At 39.7% G+C, this 12,586-nt stretch overlaps 1 pseudogene; it reads right to left on the bottom strand.

Annotated features, from left to right (window-relative positions):
- Positions 1-4,717: 4,717 nt before the first annotated feature.
- On the bottom strand, positions 4,718-5,430 carry LOC102281583 (calcium-binding protein 1 pseudogene; annotated as a pseudogene).
- Between the last annotated feature and the right edge of the window lie 7,156 nt (positions 5,431-12,586).

Consider the following 12,586-nt stretch of genomic DNA (forward strand, 5'->3'; position numbering starts at 1 on the left):
ACATAACAACTCACAAAGAGTGAATAGACTGTCAAGAGAAAACACATAACACAGAGAAAAGTAAAACTGATACTAAAGATATAAGAAGATTTGAAAGAAAGAAAAGCTCAGAGACATTATCAGGAAGCTATAGTCAGACTAATTAGACTATTGAGTTTGAACACCAATAATCAATCAAAATTCTAATGTTAAAATAGAATTAGACATAATTCAGAAATTCTGAAATTAAAGATAGATAAATTTCAATCACCTGACTGGATGATGACTGCTTTGATCCCTTCTGTCTCAGAAAACATTTTTAGTTATTAAGCAAATATGATCATAAATGTGTAGGTATTTACAGCCTTACTCCAAAGAAGTGCTTAGCATTACAAGCAAGGAAAAATAATTTAACCTATCTCTATCTATCTATCTATCTATCTATCTATCTATGTACTTACATACCTTCCTACTTATATGAAATTAAGGACATTTAATGTTTGGAATATGGTGAACTGCAGTCATATTTTGGCCTATTTGGAATATAAAAGGACAAAGAAAGAACACCAAATTTAATAACTGTAAAATATCTTATCCTGTCTTTCCTATACACATTCAGCAAGCTAAATAGTATCTCTGTTACCCCACACTGCCCACATATTCTAGAAGCCACAAATATAGAGCAATAAAGCCTGAACATTTATAGTGTAAATGATCAAATCGCTTTGCATCTATTAACTAATTGAACTTTAATCTATCAGGTTGAAACAAATATTATCTCTATTATGTAGCTGAGGCAACTGAAGAACAACAACAGAGTAAATTTCCTAAAATCATATAACCCCAGCTTGTAAATGATGGAGATAGGATCCAACTTTGTTCATCTGGCCCCAGGGCCTCCTCTCTCAAATACTATACAGTTTACCTGATCATCGGAAATCCAGAAAAATCAGGACTTCTGTTGTTGCTGTTTTGAAAACCAAAATAATCATTTGAGGAAATAAGTGATCCAGAGCTTAAAATATTAAAGATAGATAAAAGATTAAAATATTTCTATGTAAGTGGCAACAAGGAAGTCATAAGTAAGATAGTAAAGTTGGGTAATTGAGTATGTGAAGGAAGGTATTTTGATTTAAGTGAATCCTCCTGATAAAAAGAGGGCACAGGCAAAGAGACAGAGAAAGATAAACAGAAAGCTCAAGGGCATGAATAGGGTACTGATGGCTGACATTCTTATATTCATTGAAGAAGAGATGCAGAAATGACTAACAGATTAAAGCTTATCTTTGATCCCCACCAAGTGTATAGATCTTCTCGATGACTAAGCCCACTGATGAAGTGTTCTCTTGTTTATCACAAATCATTTAGCTGTGGATCTCAGAGACAACAGCTTCCTCCATGCAATTCTTTCAGTTCCCCGTGTGGCTCTACTTCTGTGATTGCATTTGCTGATTCTCTCAGAATCATAGGTTGTTGACACATTTCAACTTCAAATTCTACATGTACAGATCTTCCTACAGCTTTGAAGCTCTAATTCCCATAATAAATAATTTATTTCATAAGTCACAATAGAGTTTGCTACCATGATAAAATATTTATATACTAGGTATACCTCACAAGGCAAGTAAATACTATTTCAACATTGAGTGTGATGTAGGTGTTTTGTAGATATAACTTAAAAGACTAAGAACGCTTCCATATCTAGTGTGCTGTTCAGTTCAGTTCAGTGGCTCAGTCGCGTCCGACTCTTTGTGACACCATGAATCGTAGCACACCAGGCCTCCCTGTCCATCACCAACTCCCGGAGTCCACCCAGACTCACGTCCATCGAGTCAGTGATGCCATCCAGCCATCTCATCCTCTGTCGTCCCCTTCTCCTCTTGCCCCCAATCCTTCCCAGCATCAGAGTCTTTTCCAATGAGTCCACTCTTCGCATGAGGTGGCCAAAGTACTGGAGTTTCAGCTTTAGCATCATTCCTTCCAAAGAAATCCCAGGGCTGATCTCCTTCAGAATGGACTGGTTGGATCTCCTTGCAGTCCAAGGGACTCTCAAGAGTCTTCTCCAACACCACAGTTCAAAAGCATCAATTCTTTGGCATTCAGCCTTCTTCACAGTCCAACTCTCACATCCATGCATGACCACAGGAAAAACCATAGCCTTGACTAGACGGACCTTTGTTGGCAAAGTAATGTCTCTGCTTTTGAATATGCTATCTAGGTTGGTCATAACTTTTCTTCCAAGGAGTAAGCGTCTTTTAATTTCATGGCTGCAGTCACCATCTGCAGTGATTTTGGAGCCCCAAAAAATGAAGTCTGACACTGTTTCCACTGTTGCCCCATCTATTTCCCATGAAGTGATGGGACCAGATGCCATGATCTTTGTTTTCTGAATGTTGAGCTTTAAGCCAACTTTTTCACTCTCCTCTTTCACTTTCATCAAGAGGCTTTTTAGTTCCTCTTCACTTTCTGCCATAAGGGTGGTGTCATCTGCATATCTGAGGTTATTGATATTTCTCCTGGCAATCTTGATTCCAGCTTGTCCTTCTTCTAGTCCAGCGTTTCTCATGATGTACTCTGCATATAAGTTAAATCAGTGGGGTGACAATATACAGCCTTGACATACTCCTTTTCCTGTTTGGAACCAGTCTGTTGTTTCATGTCCAGTTCTAACTGTTGCTTCCTGACCTGCATACAGATTTCTCAAGAGGCAGATCAGGTGGTCTGGTATTTCCATCTCTTTCAGAATTTTCCACAGTTTATTGTGATCCACACAGTCAAAGGCTTTAGCATAGTCAATAAAGCAGAAATAGATGTTTTTCTGGAACTCTCTTGCTTTTTCCATGATCCAGCAGATGTTGGCAATTTGATCTCTGGTTCCTCTGCCTTTTCTAAAACCAGCTTGAACATCAGGAAGTTCACAGTTCATGTATCGCTGAAGCCTGGCTTGGAGAATTTTGAGCATTACTTTACCAGCATGTGAGATGAGTGGAATTGTGCGGCAGTTTGAGCATTCTTTGGCATTGCCTTTCTTTGGGATTGGAATGAAAACTGACCTTTTCCAGTCCTGTGGCCACTGCTGAGTTTTCCAAAATTGCTGGCATATTGAGTGCAGCACTTTCACAGCATCATGTTTCAGGATTTGAAATAGCTCAACTGGAATTCCATCACCTCCACTACCTTTGTTCATAGTGATGCTTTCTAAGGCCCACTTAACTTCACATTCCAGGATATCTGGTTCTAGGTCAGCGATCACACCATCATGATTATCTGGGTTGTGAAGATCTTTTTTGTACAGTTCTTCTGTGTATTCTTGCCACCTCTTTGTAATATCTTCTGCTTCTGTTAGGCCTATACCATGTCTGTCCTTTATCGAGCCCATATTTGCATGAAATGTTCCCTTGGTATCTCTAATTTTCTTGAAGAGATCTCTAGTCTTTCCCATTCTGTTGTTTTCCTCTATTTCTTTGCATGGATTGCTGAGGAAGGCTTTCTTATCTCTTCTTGCTATTCTTTGGAACTCTGCATTCAGATGCTTATATTTTTCCTTTTCTCCTTTGCTTTTCACTTCTCTTCTTTTCACAGCTATTTGTAAGGCCTCCCCAGATAGCCATTTTGCTTTTCTGCATTTCTTTTCCATGGGGATGTTCTTGATCCCTGTCTCCTGTACAATGTCACGAACCTCATTCCATAGTTCATCAGGCACTCTATCTATCAGATCTAGGCCCTTAAATCTATTTCTCACTTCCACTGTATAATCATAAGGGATTTGATTTAGTTCATACTTGAATGGTCTAGTGATTTTCCCTACTTTCTTCAATTTAAGTCTGAATTTGGTAATAAGGAGTTCATGATCTGAGCCCCAGTCAGCTTCTCGTCTTGTTTTTGTTGACTGTATAGAGCTTCTCCATCTTTGGCTGCAAAGAACATAATCTGATTTCGGTGTTGACCATCTGGTGATGTCCATGTGTAGAGTCTTCTCTTGTGTTGTTGAAAGAGGGTGTTTGCTATGACCAGTGCATTTTCTTGGCAAAACTCTATTAGTCTTTGCCCTGCTTCATTCCGTATTCCAAGGCCAAATTTGCCAGACTAGTGTGCTGAGTGTCTTTTAAAAAAATGATAATTTAATCAAATGAATTTTATTCTTTTTTGAGATAACCATACATTTTCTATTCTGTTTTCTCTTTGTAATAGGTAATCACATTGTTTTGAATAATAAAGCTTGTATTCTTGGAATAAATCAGATATATTTATTATAACAATTCAATTTGCTAAAGTTTTGTTCATGAGACTTTGTATCTAAGTTCATGGGGTTTATTTTCCTTTAATGTTCCTATAAGTATAATATCCTCAGGTTAGTATCAGAGTTATACTGTTTTTAAATCTTAACTAATATTTGTATTATATCTTCATTTAATGTTTGTAGTTTTTATGAATGGGAGACTTTTAAACTAAAAATTCAACAGGTAAGAAATTACCCATACTTTTTATTTCTTCTTCTCAGTTTTGGTAAGCTAAAACTTACCAAAGTTTTATTACTCAAAGAAATAAATCTATTTTTTTCTGGATTTTCACACATTTTGACATAAATTTCTTTATTATCTTTTTTATTGTGGGGAGGGCTTGAAAATAGTGATAAAACACCCACGTGCAAACTTTTGCATGGATATAACATTTTCAAGCCCTTTGGGTAAATATCAAACAATTGCTGGATTATATGAAAATAGCTCGTTTAGTCTTATTAGAAACTGCAAACTGTCTTCCAAAGGTACCTTTTTGCATCCCCTCTAGGAATCAATGAGAACTCCAGTTGCTCCACATCCTCATTGAGGTCCAAAACTTGGATAATTTGCTCTATGTCTCGGTGTCCCACCTGATGGCCCAGGAGTTTCCTCATGGCCTCTGGTAACTCACTGGTGCTTATCTCCCCATCACCACTGGTGTCAAACTCTCCGAAGGCATCTCACAGTTCCTTTACTCCAATTATATCTACTGTCTCCGCCAGGAGTTTAGGTCCCATTAGTTCCACAAAGTCATCAAAATCCACGTGGTCACCCCGGTTCATATTGATCTGCTGGGACAGCTCGATGAGCTCCATCTCTGTGGGCATGTAACCCATGGTGCGCATGCAGTTACCCGGGTCCCGGCAGTTGACGTAGCCATCTTCGTCCTTGTCAAATTTTCTGATGGTCTCCCTGAGCTCTTCAATCTCCTCTGGCCACAGAGATCTGTCAGGCTGCCTGTTCTCTGCAAAGCCCTTATGCAGGAAGATGAAGGCTGGGCCCAGCAGGTTGTGCATGACTGCGCAGTTCTGAGCCAGCATCAAGAGGGGCCTGCGAAGCTCACGCTGGCTGCCAGCCCGTCCTCACTCATCTGCACCACTGTGTAGCTGGTCTCCTCTTGGCACATCTTCCTTGAGAGACAGACCAGTGGAGACTTGACACAGTTGCCCATCCTAAGCTGAGGTAGCCCCTTTCAGGATCCCTGGGTCTATGAAGGAGGCTCCTGGGGGCTATGAGACCTGAGTCCGGGTTCCCACCAACCCCAGCCTCCCTCTGCCTGCACCATTCTTCCTCCAAGAATGGCTGAGTCCTCTCTCCTGTGCCTGTGCTCTCTTACTCTTCTGCCTGCTCCAGCTCCCTGATTTTTTTTTTTTTTTTGATGGATTGTGTATGTGTTCCTGTGTATGGGTTTAATTTTCTGGACACTTTCTTAAGGAGATGAAGGCAGGAGGGGAGAATGCAGGCACAGAGAAAATCGCCTGGAGAGCTGATGGCAGAGGGCAGCTGACCTGGAGAATGCTGTGGGATCATCTACCCAGCTGAATGCATCTTTTAGATGTATATGTCTTTCAGAAATATTTGCTCCCTGTATATGGCATGGCTTCTAATTCTCATCACATTGTCTTTTACTTGGCGGCTTTTTTCTTTTTTTAATTTTAATGACGTCTAGATATGCAGATGACACCACCCTTATGGCAGAAAGTGAAGAGGAACTCAAAAGCCTCTTGATGAAAGTGAAAGAGGAGAGTGAAAAAGTTGGCTTAAAGCTCAACATTCAGAAAATGAAGATCATGGCATCTGGTCCCATCACTTCATGGGAAATAGATGGGGAAACAGTAGAAACAGTGTCAGACTTCATTTTTGGGGGGCTCAAAAATCACTGCAGATGGTGATTGCAGCCATGAAATTAAGACACTTACTCCTTGGAAGGAAAGTTATGACCAACCTAGATAGCATATTGAAAAGCAGAGACATTACTTTGCCAACAAAGGTCCATCTAGTCAAGGCTATGGTTTTTCCAGTGGTCATGTATGGATGTGAGAGTTGGACTGTGAAGAAAGCTGAGCACCAAAGAATTGATGCTTTTGAACTGTGGTGTTGGAGAAGACTCTTGAGAGTCCCTTGGACTGCAAGGAGATCCAACCAGTCCATTCTAAAGGAGATTAGTCCTGGGTGTTCTTTGGGAGGACTGATGCTAAAGCTGAAACTCCAATACTTTGGCCACCTCATGCTAAGGGTTGACTCATTGGAAAAGACCATGACACTGGGAGGGATTGGAGGCAGGATGAGAAGGAGATGACAGAGGATGAGATGCCTGCATGGTGTCACCGACTCAATGGACATGAGTTTGAGTGAACTCCAGGAGTTGGTGATGGCCAGGGAGGCCTGGCGTGCTGTGATTCATGGGGTTGCAAAGATTCAGACACGACTGAACGACTGAACTGAACTAGCATATCTGCTATTTCTTTCATGATCATACTTTTGTTGTTAAATATGTAAAGCCATCACTATATCTAAGGTCATCTAGGTTAACTCCTATGTTGTCTTTTAGTTTTGTGCTTTACATTTAGGTGTGTAATAAAATTTTTAATTTTTTTTTTTTTTAAGGGGGTAAGGTCTCTGTCACATTTTTTTTGTTTGTTTGTTTGCATGTGGCTATCCATGTTTTGGGTTTCTTTTTTTTGTTTGTTTTGTTTTTATTTTGTTTTGTATTTCACACATTTTGATGTATCTTTCTGCTATCAACATATATTTTTTCTTACATTTTCTTTCACCACAATCTTGATTACTGAGATAATCCAAGATTGAACTTTAATCCTTGAAAATGCTTGTAATCTAATAGTTTACATTTATTCCAAAATTATAGCTATATAGGGTCAATAAAATTGTATAAAATATATATTTAGGAAAAGTTATTTTGCTTTTGTTTTAAATAGATAACTAGAGGTTTTCCTACCAAATGCACCAAAAGATGTAAAACTGGTAGAGATTTTGATCATGCAAATTATATAAAGTCAAAGAATAATTGCTGTCAAGATTTATGTCTAAGAGTGGCTCATTTTTTAGGATACAGTTATCTAGGAGACAGCTATCACCTAAATAGCTGGATATTCTTTAGTGTGAAACCATGTTCTCAGAAGAGATAGTGAGATGTTCCTATGTGCATAGATGTAAAGACAATTAATGAACATGTCCTGTAGAGCAGTGTCCCCAATCAACTATGAGATTTATCTTACAAATTAAACATGTGTCTCTAGTGGATTAATACCATCAATTTTTTGCTATTAAAATTAGTCCTTAAAACAAAATTCTTCATTGAAATATGGTCTTGGTTACTGACTAAAATTTGGAAAGTATGTATAGAAGACCCCTAGAAATGTTAAAACTTCAGTATTCCCTATCTTTTTCTTTTAGGGTAGTTGTTATTTAAAGGTAAAGGGAAAATAACAGCATGCCTTACTACAGAGTTAGTGGCAACATTGTGAAGCACCTACAGAACCTTGGAAGCAAAGGCACATATAACTTGTCAGGTAAGACTTGCACCATAAGCTTAAATAGTCTGCATCCTCAATTAATCTTTGAGTATAAGGAGAGAAAAAATGAATAATTAAATATGAGCTATTAATTTTAAAAGTTAAGTAAAAATAAAAGCTACCTATTTACTTAATTTTATTGGATGTAGGCTATATAACACTGACAATATTATCTATGATCTCAAGGCAATTATAAACTCATCATCAGTCAACTGCCAGTTACAGAGGAAGTATAAAATAAAATGAAAATGTAATCCTCCATATCTATTTTTATTTAGAAAACTAAGCCCAGAAATAGAGCCACATGCTATTGGCTACAAAATCCAAGGGAAAAAGTCTGATATTTTATTGATCTGTTATGCATAAGGTGATTTATTTTCTATTCAAAGACATCTTGGGCAGTTTTTATTATGCTGAAACTGAATACAGTAAATAAAAAGCTGAAGTGTCTCTAGTGACTTTTTATTAGAATTGATAACATGAATGTTATTTATGAGAGCAAGTGGACACATTAAAATACCAAATAGCAATCGTATTTCAGGATATATTTTGTTATTTACAAGTATAAAATGTGTGATTATATTATTTTTAACAAAACTTAGGTCGGAAAACTTTTTGTAAAAGAACGGCTATTGCAATATTCATTATAATAGTGCAGTGTTATTAGCAACGGACTTAGCACATTTTATGTGTTTATATTTGGTTTCAGCACAACAGAGAGAGGCGGGCTACAGTCTGCCGGGTCACAGTCAGTCACAACTGAGCATGTACGTAGGCACAAGACATAGTTTGAAGCACATTTAAAAGATTTCACAGTAAAAATTCAATATTGTAAATGTATAATTCATTGAGCCTATATTTATTTTATATTTTAACAGGGATATAAAAATGCTAATTTAAAGTTGTGTTATATTTCCTATACTTTTGTTACTCTATTTTATCAAATGGAAGCACTAACATTGTAGGATGTCTATTTATAATACAAATTGCTTGCAAATAGTTATAAACTGGAGAGATCAATCAATATGGCAGAGAAAAAGAACATGAAACTCACCTCACTTCATGAACACGTCAAAAATACATCCATGTGTGGAAAAATCCTCACTGAAAACTACCTGGAAACTGGCAGAAAGACTTGTACACTCAAGGCTTTAAGCAAAGACAGACACAGAATTGGGTAGAAAGAGAAAATAAGCCATCCAGGTTGGGATCTGTGTCCCGAGGGAGGGGACTCAGAAGGGAAGAGAGATTACAGAAGCAGTAATTCACACTGTGGAGACAGTGGTTCAATTGACACACTGAATGCCCCTGTTCTAGGGCTTACAAAGGGAAGATGAACCTGCTTGAGTGGTTGGGGGGCTGGTAGGAGTGACAGGAGGGCTATGGAAATCCTAGACTCTGCTCCTGAGGAGCACATACATGCTGACTTGCGCCCAAGGCAGTGTGGAGGTGGGAGACTGAGGACTGCTCCAGGGGCTGTCTGGTTTTCCATGACCATCAATCCCATGACCCAGCCTAGACAAGCAAACACTCCAACCGTATTTACTCCATGTCACACTGGATCTAGGGCTGCCACAACTAGTGAGAGAGTAGGATTCTGGGCCAGAGAGGCCGGCCTGGGTGGGTCATCGTTGGCCACTGCTAGTACATACTGAGGCAGCACAACAGAAGGAGCCCAGGATAATGATGGTGTCTAACCACCACAGTGCATACTCAGATACATGTAAAGAGTCAATACGGGCCTTGCCTGCCTTGCAGTGTGGCTCTACAACAGGGCTGGGGCAACAGAGGCTGATGGCAGTAATCAGTTGTGAGGGGATTTGAACCCAAGGTTAATTCTGAGCAAGATGAGAACAGCAACTGCTGACACCTATAAAGGTAGTGCATCAGAAGGAGCTCAGATTTCTATCTGCAGCCAATCCAGTGTAGGTCATGTCCCACCATGATCCAATAGCCTTAACAGGACCTTCTAGCGTCAGCACTTCTCCCCTCTGGGGCAAAGGTCCTGGTGCTGAGAGAAGGAGAAGGTACACACTTAAAGAAAACTGAGGCAGGTCAGAGCTGACCCTGTGTTTCTGGTCCAAAAACATGGGCTCAGACCCCAGTTGCAGCACGCCAGGCCTCCCTGTCCATCACCAACTCCCAGAGTTTACTCAAACTCATGTCCATTGAGCCAGTGATGCCATTCAACCATCTCATCCTCTGTCGTCCCTTTCTCCTCCCACCTACAATCTTTCCCAGAATCAGGGTCTTTTCAAATGAGTCAGTTCTTCACACCAGGTGGCCAAAGTATTAGAGTTTCAGCTTTAGCATCAGTCCTTCCAATGAATATTCAAGACTGATTTCCTTTAGGATGGACCAGTTGGATCTCCATGCAGTCCAAGGGACTCTCAAGAGTCTTCTCCAACACCACAGGTCAAAAACATCAATTCTTCAGCACTCAGCTTTCTTTATAGTTCAACTCTCACATCCATGTATGACCACTGGAAAAACCATAGCCTTGACTAGACAGACCTTTGTTGGCAGACTAATGTCTCTGCTTCATAATATGCTGTTTAGGGTGGTCATAACTTTTCTTCCAAGGAGTAAGCATCTTTTAATTTCATGGCTGCATTCACATATCTGCAGTGATTTTGGAGCCCCCAAAAGATAAAGTCTTTCACTGCTTCTACTGTTTCCCCATCTATTTGCCATGAAGTGATAGGATCAGGTGCCATGATCTTAGTTTTCTCAATGTTGAGCTTTAAGCCAACTTTTCCACTCTCCTCTCACTTTCATCAAGAGGCTTTTTAGTTCCTCTTCACTTTCTCCCATAAGGGTGGTGTCATCTGCCTATCTGAGGTTATTGATATTTCTCCTGGCAATCTTGATTCTAGCTTATGCTTCATCCAGCCCAGTGTTTCTCATGATATACTCTGCATATAAGTTAAATAAGCCGGGTGACAATATACAGCCTTGACATACTCCTTTCCCAATTTGGAACCAGTCTGTTGTTTCATGTCCAGTTCTAACTTTGTCTCTTGACCTGCATAGAGATTTCTCAAGAGGCAGGTCAGGTGGTCTGGTATTACCATCTCTTTAAGAAATTTTCCACAGTTTGTGGTGATCCACACAGTCAAAGGCTTTGGCATATAGTCAATAAAGCAGAAGTAGATGTTTTTCTGTCTCTGTTGCATTTTCAATGATCCAACAGATGTTGGCTGGAGAAGGTGATGGCACCCTACTCCAGTACTCTTGCCTGGAAAATCCCACAGATGGAGGAGCCTGGTAGGCTGCAGTCCATGGGGTTGCAAAGAGTCGGACACAACTGAGCAACTTCACTTTCACTTTTCACTTTCATGCATTGGATAAGGACATGGCAAGGAGCCTGGCGGGCTGCTGTCTATGGGGTTGCACAGAGTCGGACACGACTGAAGCGACTTAGCAGCAGCAGCAGCAGCAACAGCAACACATGTTGGTGATTCGATATATGGTTCCTCTGCCTTTTCTAAAACAAGTTTGAACATCTGGAAGTTCATGGTTCATATACTGTTGAAGCCTGGCTTGGAGAAATTTGAACATTACCTTACTAGCATGTGAGATGAGTGCAATTGTGCAATTTCTTTGCACTGATCACTGAGGAACGCTTTCTTATCTCTCCTTGCTATTCTTTGGAACTCTGCATTCAAATGAGTATATCTTTGCTTTTCTCCTCTGTCTTTCAGGTTTCTTCTTTTCACAACTATTTGTAAGGCCTCCGCATATAGCCATTTTGCTTTTTTGCATTTCTTTTCCATGGGGATGGTCTTGATCCCTGTCTCCTGTACAATGTCACAAACCTCCATCCATAGTTCATCAGACACTCTATCAGATCTAATCCCTTGAATCTATTTGTCACTTCCACTGTATAATCATAACAGGTTTGATTTAGGTCATATCTGAATGGTAGTGGTTTTCTCTTTTCTTCAATTTAAGTCTGAATTTGGCAATAAGGAGTTCATGATCTAAGCCATCGTCAGCTCCTGGTCTTGTTTTTGCTGACTGTATAAAGCTTCTCCATCTGTGGCTGCAAAGAATATAATCAATCTGATTTTGGTATTGACCATCTGGTGATGTCCATGTGTAGTCTTCTCTTGTGTTGTTGGAAGAGGATGTTTGCTCTTGGTGAAACTCTATTAGCCTTTGCCCTGCTTCATTCTGTACTTCAAGGCCAAATTTGCCTGTTACTCTAGGTGTTTCTTGACTTCCTACTTTTGCATTCCAGTCCCCTATAATGAAAAGGACATCTTTTATGGGTGTTAGTTCTAGAAGATCTTGTAGGTCTTCATAGAACCGTTCAACTTCAGCTTCTTCAGCATTAGTGGCCAGGGCATAGACTTGGATTACTGTGATGTTGAATGGTTTGCCTTGGAAACAAACAGAGACCATTTTGTCATTTTTGAGATTGCATCCAAGTACTGCATTTCAGACTCTTGTTGACTATGAGGGCTACTCCATTTCTTCTAAGTGATTCCTGCCCACAGTAGTAGATATAATGATCATCTGAGTTAAATTCACCCATTCCAGTCCATTTTATTTGCTGATCCCTAAAATGTCAATGTTCACTCTTGCCATCTCTTGTTTGACCACTTCCAATTTGCCTTGATTCATGGACCTAACGTTTCAGATTCCTATGCAATATTGCTCTTTACCTCATCAGACTTTGCTTCTATCACCAGTCATATCCACAACTGGGTGTTGCTGTTGCTTTGGCTCCATCTCTTCATTCTTTCTGGAGTTATTTCTTCTCTGATCTCCAGTAACATATTGGGCACC

Source organism: Bos mutus, chromosome 8 (assembly GCF_027580195.1).
Source record: "Bos mutus isolate GX-2022 chromosome 8, NWIPB_WYAK_1.1, whole genome shotgun sequence".
Taxonomy (NCBI): Eukaryota; Metazoa; Chordata; class Mammalia; order Artiodactyla; family Bovidae; genus Bos; species Bos mutus.